This window comes from Lepidochelys kempii, chromosome 7, assembly GCF_965140285.1.
Source record: "Lepidochelys kempii isolate rLepKem1 chromosome 7, rLepKem1.hap1, whole genome shotgun sequence".
NCBI classification, from domain to species: Eukaryota; Metazoa; Chordata; order Testudines; family Cheloniidae; genus Lepidochelys; species Lepidochelys kempii.
The window spans coordinates 75983575-75999234 of NC_136386.1; the positions used below are offsets into that span (position 1 = coordinate 75983575).

The following is a 15660-nucleotide window of genomic DNA, read 5'->3' on the forward strand; positions in this document are numbered from 1 at the left end:
TCTTCTGAGAGCATGGAAACGGGAAGAAATTGCATAATCTCAGGTGATTTTTGTTCACCGCCAAAAAAAGCTCACCCCAAAGGCACCACAAGTCTTGTCCTCAGAGTCTGGAAACTGTTAAAAAGCATGCAGTGCAAGACTCTGACTTTCCAATAATGGGTTTTTGCTGAAGGGCTGTGTTTTCAAAGGGGCTTGTGCCCTGTACAGACACCTCCATTTAAGCATGCAAATGATGTTTGTGCAAAGAGGTCCAATAGTTATGTTGCTAACTTGCTCAATGTGCATGAGCAAACAGTTAACTTGTGCAAATAACTGCGTGTGCAAAAGTGACTCACCACTGCAGTGCACTTAACCTGCTTACTTCCCTGGTTGTAGTGGCCAATTACATCTTGGGATTTTGTGGTGGAGTTTGGTCATTTTCAGGTGAGGCACCTGTGAATTGTATGAATGGGGGTAGGCTCTGAAGGCATTTAGGGGAAAAAAATTAAAGCATTTATCATTCCTATATTGTGTACAGTTTTGATCATTAAAAAGCAGGACTGGTTCCCCTGGGATATTTTTACTTTAATTATGTTGACTAAAAAAAACCCCAACCACTTATGCTCAAAAGAATAATTTACCATGTGTCTTTTTCAGTTCTTTCTTTTCCCCTCACTTTTTCTTTTCTTTTGTATATTTTCCTATTATATTTTCTAAAACCTATTTAAATTTGCTATTTACTTTCTTTGCTCTGTTTGTCTCATCTGATTTCTATTATATTTTTCTCCTGTGACTATCTCTTTTCTCCTTAGTTTTTCATTTCTATAACACTTTCCAACACTTTTATGTATTCAGTGATTTTACGTTAGCTCTTTTAATTTGCATTCCCCCATATATTTATTTTAATTCCTTTGCCTGAATTTTTTTTCTCCCTGTCCTCTTCCTCTTTTCTCTGGTCCCTTCCTTTTTCTCCCAGCTTATCTCTCACCACAATGCTGTGGGAAGGACATGTGCCATTGAGATGCTAAGCCCCCTCCACTCCCATTGACTTCAGTGGCAATGCAGTGTGCTCAATCCCTTGTAGCATCAAGAACCAAGTTAGAAAATGTGTCCCATACACACGAAATCCAATAGTACCTCCTTTTCTGAGCCGAAAGGACTTCCCTGGTCCGACAGAAGCTAAAGAATAAAGACAAGGAGAATTGCTGGCTCATTGAAATTGGCGTGCCCCATCCTCTTTAACACTGGATGGCCATGGATTTCCTCCAGAATTATAGCGAAAGCCCTGGACAAGTCAATGCTTACATTCCTGCAGTACAGTGTGTGCAGTGACACAGGGAGTCAGTTGGGCATGTGCCAAAGGCCATAACAAAGGCCAACAAATAATTTCTATGTCATGAGAAAATCATGACAGCAGGAAAGTGTGCAGTTTGGGTACAGAGAGACCTCCTCCACCCACAGCCCAACATGATTGGTAGTAGGGAGACTGTGAGGCCCTCTGCAGAGGAGAAGGACATCAGAAGCACTGAGTTCTATGAAGAGTCAGGGGTGCATGTTATCTTAATAATGCAAACCCCAGACCCAGATCTGCCTAGTTTTTTGCTGGAAACAATGGCTTTTCAGTCTGTTTTCTGCCCCCATGCCCCCAAAGCAGGTTTGTCTGGCTTTAGCTAGTTGCCAAGGTGGGTGGAGCTGGTGATTTTCCTTGTCAGCCAGTCAGGCTGCATTCCCAGCTTCAGCAATGCCCCTGTTCTCTAAGGATAGTTTCAGAGAAAGCTAAGGGAGGAGTCCAGGTCTAGATGAGCTGAGCACAGTCAGCAGGGGAAGGAAAAAAGGAGGGAGAAATGCCCACCAACACCAGCAAGCCGAGCAACTGCATCTGCTAAGCAAAGAGGCCAGCCAGCCAGCCCTGCCTGAGTATTAGGTAGTGGGGTAAAGGGGAGGAGGGAAAACTGAAGGGAGGAGAGGAAAGGAAGGCTAGGGAAATGGGAAACTGGGGGACTAGAAAGGGAAGATGGATCAATAGACCAGGGGAACCAAAATAAGAGAGTTGGAAGAAGGGGACTGATGGATAGTAGGCAAAATCAAATTGATGGCGGAAGATAACTAATGGATGGAGGAGGAGTGGGGAAAGAACTGATAGTGGGAAGGAGTGGATTGATGTAGTTGTGTAGGGATAATTGAGGGATGTGGAGGGTGCCAACTTCAGAATTTTAAAATTTGCATATACAATTTTTATGTGCATTTTTCTTAGGTTTTTTACTCTGTCAATGTAGGCAGGTTTTGTCTGGGGAAAATCTCAAGTTAATTTATAATAAAATTGCACCCCTCCCCCACATCTCCATCCACGCTCAAAGTAATGGAAATAGGTTGGAAACTTTCCTAAAGGCAACATTCAAAGGCAAGTGTTTTCTTTAAATCAACAGGAGAGAGATTTGCTGCATATCAACTCAAGTTTCCCATCCGTTCATAGATATATGGCTGCTTCTGTGGAATAAGTAAGTTTTACTGATTTTTTTTTAAATTGTTTGTTTATGTAATTGTATGTGTATGTATGATGGGGAGGAGGGGGAGAGACTGAGATGGTGCCCTCTTCTGGATGGAAGGCCGGAGCTGCTCTCAAATATGTGTCATAAGCCCAAACACTGTTATGACTCAATAATATTTCTTATTTGTATAACTGGCACCAAACTCCAGGAGCTAAACTCTAGGGAACTCCAGATGCTCAAGGACAAGTGGTTTTTCTAACTGGGCCTTCTATTGTACTGGTTAGTGTTTACATAAAACTGTGTGCACTACTGGATGGAATGTCAGACCTACTCATGTGACCCTTAACTTGAGAGGTAGATGCTTGTATTTTGGAATTTAAGAATATAAATCTTATGCCTCCTTATGATTGTAAAGTTCTTGGTGACCACTGAAGCACTTTAAAATAAAGATTAAATAGTACTCCTGAAGTAATACTTATATTCAGCCATATTATTACCTTAAACACATTTTTTTTTCATTTTCTGTATGTCTAATTCACATATATACTGCATTAACCAACATCTTAATCTGATATAGGTCAGTGTGTGTGCATATGCTGTTTGTTTTTTGTATTTAAATTCATATTGGAATGCTATATATGTGTGATATTGTGTCCTTATTTTGATAGTGTTTAGTATTTGAGAAAGTGATTGGCCTCAAACTTATACAAAAAATCATATATACAAGTTACTTTGTATTTCAAATCTTATTTTACTGCATTTGTTCAGGCATGTTGTTTCCGGAATTCATTTTGGTGCTTGGAATTCATGTCTGTGGCTTCTTGAACCAATAAAATGATATTTTAAGGCCTTGTTCTGGAGTTCCAATATGCACAGAGCTTTTAATGAAGTGAAAATTCTGAACATGGAATGGCTAAATACGAAGGCCCTAAATCAGCATATAATCATATAATTGAATAATCTGAAAAAGAAAAACATTCAGGGTTCATAACTGTGTGTATATTTAATATTGCTAATGAAGCCTTCACCATAGTATTTTAGATATTGTGAATGATAAGTGAGTCAAAATCTTTGTAACTAGGGGAACCGTAGGAATGGATTTTGACTTTTTTAACACTACCTAAACAGGTTTATTTGACAGAGTTCAAATGTTTCATGAATAGTTGACTGCAAACATGCTTTTGTTCATACTTAACATTTCCCTATCTTTAATAGAAACCAGCTGGCTCACGTGTTTGCAACAGTCTCATTTTCCAGAGCAATATTTTTGAAGTCTGGGGTTGTAACCCAAATGTGGGTTGAGAATCTGTTGTCCTGGCCTCAACAATTTTCTACAGACCACCATTTTTTACTTTCAGTGGGGGAAAATGTTTCTCTTCTTTATGTTTGTGACAATAATATTCTAATGTAAATAGCTGCGTTAATTAGCCTATTATTTAGCCTTAACTATATCTCACTAGGGAATATGCAAGTCATTAAATTTTCAATAAGAATGTATAAATTACAGGTTTTGATATTTTAATTGTGAAATTATCACATTTGTATGAATATGAATATAAAACCTACTTTGTCCATAATACAGCATTGGCATTTTTTAGTTTTGTCGGTTTTCTTTTACTGAAGCAATATTAAGATTTCTGTCATAAGTTCACAAAAGGATTTGCAGATATAAAGCCATGGAAGAAAAAAATAGAGTAGTTTAGTAGTCACAGAAGTAAAATTTTGGTGGCAGGTGGAATAAAATTGGGAACCCTTGCTCTGGAGGTTAGCCTAACAAGCAGATAAGCAATAAGAAAAGGAGTACTTGTGGCACCTTAGAGACTAACCAATTTATTTGAGCATAAGCTTTCGTGAGCTACAGCTCATTTCATCGGATGCATCCGATGAAGTGAGCTGTAGCTCACGAAAGCTTATGCTCAAATAAATTGGTTAGTCTCTGAGGTGCCACAAGTACTCCTTTTCTTTTTGCGAATACAGACTAACACGGCTGTTACTCTGAAACCAGATAAGCAATGTTACTACTTAATGTTAATGGAAATTCCTCTTCAGTTCACTAAATAGTAGCCTGTATTTATGCAGCTGGAGGTTTTGAATTCAACCTCTCAATGCATGTTTGTAGTTTAGCTGGTGCTGATGATTAGCTGTGGATTAATGGTGAATTTTTTCAGTGCAATTTTGTCTTGTCTTCTTTCTGTGTTAAACATTCAAATTCCATATTTCTTGTGCATAGGGAAATCAAAGTGCAAAATTAGTGGGTAGCACAGTAAGAAAGTTCACTTTTCTTATTTTTCTAAGTCAGGACTTTTTCATATGCACTGATTAGGCTTAGTGGGATTCAATTTTTATATTTTTTTATAATTTTGACAGGTCACATGGATTATTTTAAAGCTTATTTTTTCCCCCAAGTTTTATCCTTTTTAATTTTCACAGCTGTGGAAAAAGATGGGTTTTTAATTTTTCCCTGAGCTATATTGATTTCAATTTTCAAAGTTGGGGGGAATTATGGGGTGTGTGTGTCAAACAATGGGGGGGAAGACAATAATTATTTAATGACACTAGACTCTGAGATTAAAAATATTAAACCTTTATAACCATTACAAAACAAATTATCACCATCACGAGTCAAAATGTACCAAGTAAATATCCATAAATCAAACACTAATAAGTTCTCAAACAGCATTTTTCTAACATTGCCTATCTGTAAATGTTGATTGTCACTGATGCAAATATTTTTTCATTGTTTCATTGTATGTGTGGTGAAATTGATGTTTACCAACATTTACTGATAAAAACCTAAGCCTTCCAACCCCGACTGATAATAAATATCCACTATTGCATCATCTTAATATTTGCAGCGTGGCCATTTTCCATAAAACAAAATGGAACCAAGGATTAAGCAAGCTCTATCTTGTACGTTTTACACTCAAGCCCTGTGAATGTTGCAATTTGCTGCTCTCTGTGCATCTTGTCAAAGATTTGCTATTCCCTGAACAAGTTCCCTTTAAAGTGTTAATCGTGCTTGGCCCTCCAAAACAATGATGTTGTAGTTGTTCGTGCTGTTATAGATTCTTATGATAACACATTGAACTTATGAGAGTGCACTTGCCACTGGATGACCATCAGTAGCGTGGGTACTGAGTTGGGTGAGCATCAGGTAGAAACTTGAGAGGTAGCCTTATCAGAAGAAAACTCTTTGTGGGAAGGCGTGACAGTGTGTGGGAGTAGAGAGGGTAGTAGGGCTTAATTTGTGCCAGGGTTAAGTCCCCCCACCGCTAGGGTTGGCAGTTCATAGCCCTGGCACTTCTGAGCTTGCTGCATCAGTTATGAATGTTAAAAAAGAGCTTGAGCCCCTGCACCACTTTCATTACAAATTAAGCACTGGAGGATAGTCACAAAAATAAGGAAGGGTGTCTAAAGTAGATGGAGGAGGAAGTATCTTCGACAGACAGACATAGTTCTCAAAGAGAGAACTTGATCAGAACAGAGTTCTGAGACTCTGAGAACAGTGTTCACATCTGTCTGTGTATCTGGTGCAGAGAGCTCCTGGTCCAAAACATGTTACCTAAGGACCCATCTCTAGAAGAGCTAATTGCAAGAAGTAGTTTTAGAAATACATTCTAATTGCATTTTTTGTAATTTTCTAAGTTGTGAAAAGTACCAGACTTGTGTGGAATTGATAACTTCTGAAGGTTGCCCACTCATATAAACAGTTACTGTGAATATTTATGTGGCTCTTACTTTTAAAGTCTAGTGTTCTTTAAAAAGAAAATGTACTAAACAACTTTAGAGCTCAATTTAAAAGAAAAAATTACATACAAACTAAATATAATAATAACAAAACATTGTCAAATGATTTTGACAGCACAGACATGTTTTCTCTTAGGGCTTGAATCATCTGAGAAAAACCACCATAGTGAGCATTACACCATTTTTCTGTGAATATTTTGGACATGAATTATCTTTTGCTGTGTGCTAGATTTTCAGAGGAAAAAAACTTTAAAAACCCTAAGAATGCCTGTTGCCATTTGAGTGGGATTCACATAAAATCCTGCCTTTGGCACTATGAAATACTGAGCTTGGTTCTCCAAAACGCTAGCTAGACTTAAAAAATGGACTGAGATTTATTGAATCAAATGTTAGCAGCTACCATATTGTTGTATTCCCACATTAACACTAATATTGGCAAAATCTGCCATACCAGCTGCCCACAGATACACTCTAGGCCTGGCACCTTTGTTGTTCCTTACATCTGCAATTATCATTCTAATCCAGTTAACCCTCAAGTACTGTTACTTTTATGTCTTTGGTTTATTTAACAGAAATGAGCTGGCTTTCTTAATATGAAAAAGATAAAAGATAAAAAGCATTGTTAAAATAGATTTAAATCAAGTAAGTCAGGATTTTCAGATTTAAAACAAGCATGAAGTGGTCGCTAAAAATATTCTCATAAAATATGATGAGCATACATTGGGGTAGTTTAATCTTAATTAAACTATCCAGTCATAGTAAATTGAGTCTCTCCCCTTTGCTTATATTTTTCCTAAAAATTGTTCTTCCATTAACTAGTTTGTAAGATTGGGGTAATTTACCAGAGTGACTATTGGTGTGATGGCAAGATAGATCTATTTGACCCTTTTTATTTTTAAAGGCTTTTTATGGTTCTCATCACTCTAGCCTCTAAACACCTCACCCAACATTAATGGAATTATGCTTGCTACACCAACACTGTGAGATAGAGAATTACTACTAAAATTATGGGAAACTGCTGCAGAGTTTAATTAAGGGCTTGATCCTGAACTGTTAAAGTCAATGGGAGTTTTGCCTTTGACTATAGCAGGAGCAGAATCAAGCCCTAAGTGACTTGCTTAAGACACAGGAATGTCTGTGGCCAAGCAGGGAAAGAACTCAAAACTCTAGAGTCCCAGTGCAGTGCCTTAACCACAAGAACATCTTGGAAATTCCTGGTTTCTTTTTAGCATTTCCCCCTCTTCATTAGTAGTGGATACTTTGCTTTGTTGCACATGTACAACTGCATTTGGGGGGTGGGAGGCATCGCTTTCTTTAGTTACATCCATGCAATCCCATAACTGCCCATGTACTCTTTGCAGAAACCCAGTCTTGAGGGTACACTTTGGACCAATCTGGAAACTGAAGCTGGTGCAGAATGCAGCAGCTTCGCTGTGAAATTGTGTTTCTCAATGACAGCACGTGTCATCTGTGCACCAAGATCTGCTTCAGTTTGTGGACTGAATTTAACATGTTGGGTGTGATCTATAAAGATCAAAATGGCTTAGGACCAACTTGAGAGACCACTTCTCTCTTCAGGCCATACTACCACACTGCAATCAGCAGTCACTGGACCTGCATTCCCCTGGCAAGGAAAGTGATAGTGTTATCTGTCTATGGTAGACAATTCTGAAACTAGCTTTCTCCCTGGTCCAAAATGGCCTAAGTCTATTGACCGTTTGTGACACAGATGCTTATTGGTGGTTCACTACTCTGTCAGCAAATCTTGTCAGGGCTGGCCTACTCACTACATCTAACACACTGTTGTCACAATATATTCCCAAAAGGTGGCATGTAATATGTCACTGGAAAACTAATAACTCACTGATCATAATATTCTTGCATGACATATGTACAGTCAGCCCACAAAAGATTATACAGAGGTACTGGAATTATGACTAAAATGTGTTTAAACCAGGTATGTCAGGGGGAGTAGATAAACAGTTTTTTTCCAGTCACTGGAATGTGTTTCTGCCTGCTTGAAGGTGTGACCAAAGAAAATCACAATTACATGCCAAGCAAACAAAGCCATCGGGTCAGCAAGTAGGGAGAAACTGATCACTTAACAATCTCAGTGTGGAATGAAGACTGTAGCCCTAGGAATCCTTCCTGCATCTTGAAGCAGGGTCAACGAACTTTGACAGAGAATTTTCAAAGGTTCACTGGACTATAAAGAGAGGCGCAGAGAGCTGCTGAGTTCTCCTTCACCTGAGGAGACAAGGAAAGCCAGTGCCTTAAACTCTGTGGGGATCCTGACTAAAGGTCTACTCAGCCATTGCTGTAAAAGGAAGATTGGTGAGGAAACTACCTTGAACAAAGACAGTAGCTTGTTAAATTTGGTCTTAGCCATTAGAAAACCATTTTTACTTTTGTTTGTAACCCTTTCTGTCTTTATCCCTTATACTTGCATTCACTAATACTTTGATTAAATAAATTGTTTTATTTTTCATCTAAACCAGCCAAGTACTTTGACTGAATAGAAGTGATTGTTTAATTCCAGACAAGATAACAAGCTGCTGTTTCTGTCTCTTTAAAGAAGCAGGGAACTTAACTTCTGTGGCTGTTCCAGGAAAGACCTGGACACTGGAGGGAGGGTGAGAAACAATTTTGGGTAAATTTGGGACTAAGGAGATGTTGGGGTTACTCTGCAAACAGTAACTGGACAGTGGAAGCCAGGGTGTGACCTGTATGCTTGTGTGTTGGCTGTTACTCTCGGGGCTGTGAGCACAGCAATGTAGCATGTAAGACACCCAGAGTTGAAGGGCAGGTGGTGATGCAACCCCTTACTGGTCTGGATTGAACCCCCCAAAATCAGATCTTTGGAGCATGCTGCAAAGTGCATTTATTTATGGGGGCTGCTGAGGAAGTGGCATCTGAGGAATATCAAAAACAAGGGAGAAGAGAGGGGAGTTATGATTCACTGGTGTAGAAGGAAAAGCCAGAGATTAAAAAAGCAGAAAAAAGCTATTAATTCAGTGTCCAGCAAAGCAGCATCTTTGATTCTTAACAAGGTAATAACATCTACAGAGGCATATACCAAACAAAATCAGCCATCCAGTGACCACCAAACGATATTGCTCTACAGATGATGCCTTCAATACAAATAGCTCAACACATTCAAATATTCTTATTGGAGGCAATGAATCATCTAGCAAACAGAACAGTCATAAATAAGAGCTTCCATTCATATAAATTCAGTTATTTCCTCAACCAAGCTGCATTTTCAGCCAAAGGAAATATTTGGATAACAATGTCACGCAGCTAGAAGGAAGGGTGTAGGGAATGCAACAATATTGCCAATTGACAGCATAGGTCATGAAATAATTGACATCCAGACTTCAGTGCCTCGATGCAATTTTTCAGAGCCGAAGCATTACCATTCTCTGTAACCTTTCTAAGGATGTTGGCACCTTAGGCTTAAGTACCCGAATGTCACAAAGAATACAGATATCTGGACAGCCAGCTTATTGCTCTTGAAGGAAAACAATTCAGCAAGTGGAAATAGAACACTGAAGTCATATTCTTAGGAAGCATAGTATGGTTTAAGACAGGTTTCAGAGTAGCAGCCGTGTTAGTCTGTATTCGCAAAAAGAAAAGGAGTACTTGTGGCACCTTAGAGACTAACACATTTATTTGAGCATAAGCTTTCGTGAGCTACAGCTCACTTCATCGGATGCATACTGTGGAAAGTGTAGAGACTAATCAATTTATTTGAAAGCTTATGCTCAAATAAATTGGTTAGTGTCTAAGGTGCCACAAGTACTCCTTTTCTTACTTTCCACAGTATGCATCCGATGAAGTGAGCTGTAGCTCACGAAAGCTTATGCTCAAATAAATTGGTTAGTCTCTAAGGTGCCACAAGTACTCCTTTTCTTTTTATGGCGTAAGAGTAATTTTTAATATGAAAGTCTTTTTTGAGCATAGAGCTATCTCACTAATGTTGTTCATGTCTCTTCATTTCTCCTGTTCAATGTCAAATTTGAGAAGAAATGCTTGAAAGTCTAGAGATTTTCGAAAAGACATCTATTTGTCAGCAACATAAACAAAAAGTGTTTTTATATTACGAATAATTAGAATACACATTCCTATGCCATGCATTACTCTTTTGTAAGCTCTGTCTTACACTTTTTAAATAAATCATGTTGAATTCACTTGCACTTTTTACACATGGCACCATGGAACCTCGTTAGCAGGCTTGCTCTGCACTCCTTACAGGATATGTGAGGGCAAAATGGGAAACTCACATAGTATTGTGTGAGCCAATAGTACTAATGTTAATTTGATCGGTCACGATCCTAGACCGTGTGATCATATTGGATCATCAGTACAATGGCAAATGTGCTAAACCAGCATTATATATTTCTTAATTGACTGATTCTGCTTTGGTCATCAGTACAATTCAGTTAGGTTTTTTTGATCTGTAAGATAAGAACAAGGAGAAATTTCAAGAGGTTTATCCATTTTTATACTCTTTCCCCATAATTACTTCTCTTCCTTTCTCTCTTTGGCCATTCTCCAAAACTTTTAGCTTCAGAGCTAATCTGAGAGGATGGAGAGCATATTTGTAGAATTATGATATGTGGATGTGTAGTAACTTCGAAATGTAGCTGAATTTGGGAGCTTCTTCCATATTCTTCTTGATCTCTGCTGTGACCTTGCACCCCATAATGCTTTATAGAAATATGCTTATGAGGGTAAATATGACATAACTGGAACATGTTTTATGCTATATATGCAATGTAACATATCTTTGCAAAGGTTATGATCTACTGAATATATTCATCCTATTTGTATGCATGTATCATTTTTATATCTGAAGTTATGAGCGTTGGCTCTATGCTTGTATTTAAAGTGTTTGCTGTAGGAAGCACATAAGGCAGATTTGGTCAACATAGTGTGAAGGGGTTATTCAAGTAATAGGGAGTACTTAACTAGCAATGGACTTTGGGAGACACCAATCCACATCTGAGCTTCCCTGGGAATGTTCAAACTAACATGTAAACAATGGCATCGGCCTGCAAAAAGCTGAGTCATTCATAGACATGTGACTTGCCCAGGTGGCTACAGACTCCATCTTGTTGCTGTGATTTTGCACAGGAGAACAAAGGGGTTTCTGCCCACAAGAGAGAGAATATAAAAGGTCCTGGAAACCCCTCCATTTTGTCTTCAGCTGGCTCAAAAGATAGCCTCTGCACCCCAAAGAAACAAACTGGAACAAAGAACAGTAACTACGGGGGTGTGAGTGATTGCTGGACACAGACTAGGAAGGAGTCTGGTCTGTGAAAGAAGCTTATTGGCACATCTCTGAGGGTGAGAGTTACCTGCATTTAGTTTCCTACTGTATTAGGCTTAGACTTGTGTGTTTTTGTTTTATTTTGCTTGGTAATTTACTTTGTTCGGTCTGTTATTACTTGGAACCACTTAAATCCTACTTTTTATACTTAATAAAATCACTTTTTGCTTATTAATTAATCCAGAGCAAGTAATTAATACCTGGGGGAGTAAACAGCTATGCATATCTCTCTATCACTGTTATAGGGGGTGAACAATTTATGAGTTTACCCTGTATAAGCTTTATACAAAGTAAAACGGATTTATTTGGGGTTTGGATCCCACTGGGAACAGGGTGTCTGGGTGCTAGAGACAGGAGCACTTCTTAAGCTGTTTTCAGTTAAGTCTGCAGCTTGTAGGGGACATGGTTCAGACCTGGGTCTATGTTTGCAGCAGGCTAACGTGTCTGGCTCAACAAGAGAGGGTACTGAAGTCCCAAGCTGCCAGGGAAAACGGGCTCAGAGGTAGTCTCAGCACATCAGGTGGCAGTCCCAAGGGGGTCTCTGTGACCCAACCAGTCACATCTGCCTTAACCTTACAAAAATTAAATGAAATCTTCCAGTATTTTAAATTTTCATTAAAAATGAATACAAACAGAAAAGCGTAGACAAGTTTGTTAGAATTTGAAAGCACACGTGTAAGTTTTGCAATTGGGCAACCAATGAAATCAGTCATGAAACACATCTCAGAATTCTTCTAATAGTCCTTCAGTCTATAATACAGGGAGGCACAGGACAGGGGTGAAATTTCTCAATTTATTCTTACCATTGGGAATCTTCTGTCTTAACCTGCTCATTATTCAGAGATAATTTGCATAATGCCTTCTGTTTCTGCAAACATTCTTGCCAGCAAACATCACTAGAATGTATATGAAGAGCAAATACAAAATGGGGCATGAACACAGTTGAAGTTAACTCACAAAGTTTGAACAAAAATCAGTTGCATTTTTGTTGCAGTATTTGCTCACCTGTATTCAGGCCTGATCCCAAGTGCATTGGAGTCAATGGAAACACTCCGAGTAGTCATCTTAAACTGACTTTTGCAAACAAGGTTAAAAGTCCAGATTTATGCCTAGTAATAACAGTCATCATGAGGAAGATTCCTTTATGGTTCTGATTCATGCTACATGTCTGAAGCTTACAAAATATTAAGATCATTGTTTTTCTTCTGAATCTTCCTCCTGGAAAAAGAAACTCTCCTCAAATCACTATCTGCCACCCCTATCCCTGAACACTGCTTAATCTCTGAGCTGTTCAGCAGCTACACATGTACTGGCTTGTTGCCAGTTTATCTGCACGCCAGCCAGCCATTGCCTATAGTGACAAAAGAGAGTGGAAAGAAAGACAAGGAAAGAAAGGAATAGAGTGGGAAAGTGATAAATATGGAAGAGAAGGGAGAAAGGGTTTCTCATCATTTTCCCTTTGTTCCTCTAATCCCTTCTCTGATAGTCTCTTCATTCCATTTTTCCATTTCACTTATTTCATGTTCTCCTCTCCCTCCTCGCCTCTCCTCCACTAAGATGTTTAACTTATTTTGAAGTCACCCACTCTGCCCTCATTTTTCCTTTCAGCCTGAATGAGGATGAATGAGCAGTCCTGGATGCAATGCTGCTTCTTTGTAGCAGACAGTCAGAAGCTTGCAGTATGAGATGTGGATTCAGCACATTTGAAGACCTAGGGACTTAGTAGTATGGCATGACTTTATCAACCAGCATGCTAAAGAATTGTCAGTGTGCGCCATTAGGGTTGAGCAGGAGGGACATTTCTCATTAGTCCTCCTCCCACCTGAATCCAATCCTAAAACAACCCTTTTCAATTTCTAGCATACAATTTTTTTTTTTAATTTAGGATGTACATTATAATTTCCTATGAATCAGATTTGGTTAACTAAAAACCAGGCTGTGGATTATCTGTGGCAAGATACAATCCTTATTTAATTGCCTCTCTCAATATATAGGTAAGGACATGGGTCATTTTTATTTTATTTATGGATTTATTAGCTTTGGATGCACAGCAGAGAGGACGTTGGGGAAGGCAATATCCAGGCTGTATTGAGGCATCGATCCCTCTGTATTTTGCAGTTCAAACTTTGCACTTTACACATGCCTTTTCCTTGTTGTTATATAATGTGAGATTACATAATGGAGAACTGTAAATTACATAATCATTAACCATGTTATACTGTAGCTACAACTGGTGAATCATTATCAAATGCCTGGGGTTAGAAGGGGGGCATGTACATGCTGGAAACTGATTATGTTTGCTCATGATTCATGAGTAAGATTGAGGAGAAATGGTAGATTTTTGTCAAATGTCTTCATACATCTCTGAAAATAGAATCAAATGAGACAGGCAATTCCTTAAATAGTCAGTATATTACATCTAAACTGCATAACCTCTTGCAGTCTATTTTTTGTTATTGCCTCATTTGGGGCCTGTTTCTGTGCTCTTACGATAAGAAACGATCACTTGCATGAGTGCTGCATTGAAATCAGTGGATGTATGTGCTGCTCATTGAGTGAGGATTGTAGGGTTTGGCCATTGTGACATTAACACTTTTGTGTTTCATTGTCACCTAGATTGTGACTTGCCTCTGTGAGAGGCATTACAGTCCGTGTACAATTGGGGAACTAAGTTCCCTGACTAGTGCAGCATTTTCCCTGAAAGTGGAAACAGTTGCACTTGCTCCCTGATGTTCCTCCCTATTTCCCCAGGTGAAGCAATGGTGAGTGAGAGAGAACAAAGAAACCCAAGGGAAGAGCAAAGTCCTCTTTTTTTTTTTTTTGGAAGCTACCAAGAGAGGCAGAGCTCAGAGGGAGCTCTCTGCAGCCTCCCTCTTTCAGCTGTTGTTGTCTGCTGTGGGAGGGGTGAAAAGAGGCAGCACAGCCTCTGAAAGGTTGCACAGTACAAAGTATCTTCTGTGTCTTGAACCTGATCCCCAGTTCTTGCTAGCCTACTGGAAAAGAAGAGCTCACTGCTCTGACTGTGAACACTCTCTTAACTGCTGTGTCTAGTAGAAGACAACTACCTGCTGTGGTTCAAGGGTCAAGCGTTGACCGAAATGTGGCTCTTCCAGCATGTGCACAGGAAAGGGGGACAGGCTAGGGAGCCTCTGAATTTGTACAGGACTCGGACAGAGTGTTAGTGGTCCTTGCGTATAAGGAGCAGCTGGCTAGCACCGCTTGTAACACACTAAGCCTCACACAGTGTCCACCTGACTTAGAATCATAGCCTGTGCCTTGAATCCACATTGCTAGTCACCTGCTGGCATCTGACGCCAGCCAGCAGGTGTAGAGAAAGGAGACGGCTGGTTATACCACTTAAAAAAAAAATTAGCAGGCACTTGCCCCAGCTTCCATGCACCCCTAAAGCATTTTGTCTGTATCTCCACTTAATAAGCAAAAAGCTACAAGTGGCTTCTACTTAGCCATCTCACCTATGCAGGCCCCTCCCCCCATAGTGCAGCTGCTCTGCTTACAGCTGTGATTCGTGCACGGTTCCCCCTGCCCACCCCAAATGTATTTCTTGGGCCTCCTGGAGGTGCAGTGTTCAGTGAAGTTGTGGTGTTACTGAAATACAAGACTATACCGCAAAGGTCACCGTAGTTGTTGATGGGATCTATCTTATTTTGTTAAAGAGATTTCTCTTTGAGAATTGTATTATATTCATAAAAAATATGCGTTAGTAAATGTGATAGCTCCCAGTCCTGGAGTGGCAGAAGAGGGTCTGCATAACCTCCCTCTACCCCATCTCCCACTCTGATTCTGTGAAAAAGACTTCTCTGAGACAGATGGCTGTGGTCATCTAACGGTACATTCTCTGCATGTACCCTCTCCCCACTTCCCTCAACCACTACACAAATAGGGATTATGCTACAGAAATTATTTCTATGCCATAATCATCTTTTGAAAATAGGAATGATGGGCTGCATTGGTTATTACCTGAGCTTATAAAATATGTTTTATCTATCTAGAAGTAATCTTTTCACTTAGGGGAAATGGTGCAATGGAAAGTTTTGTGACATGAGGTTTTTGTTTGTTTTTTTAATTTTGCTAGCTCTTGCTCATTCTCCTTGA

The 15660-nt window shown here is 39.3% G+C and overlaps 1 protein-coding gene across 1 annotated transcript in view; it reads left to right on the top strand.

Moving 5' to 3' along the window:
• Positions 1–15660, top strand: part of PHYHIPL (phytanoyl-CoA 2-hydroxylase interacting protein like) — a 193683-nt gene that overhangs the window by 100432 nt on the left and 77591 nt on the right. The window contains exon 3 of the mRNA XM_073353378.2: positions 2406–2477. The gene's annotated coding sequence lies outside the window, so the exon portion shown is untranslated. The remainder of the gene's footprint in view (positions 1–2405; positions 2478–15660) is intronic.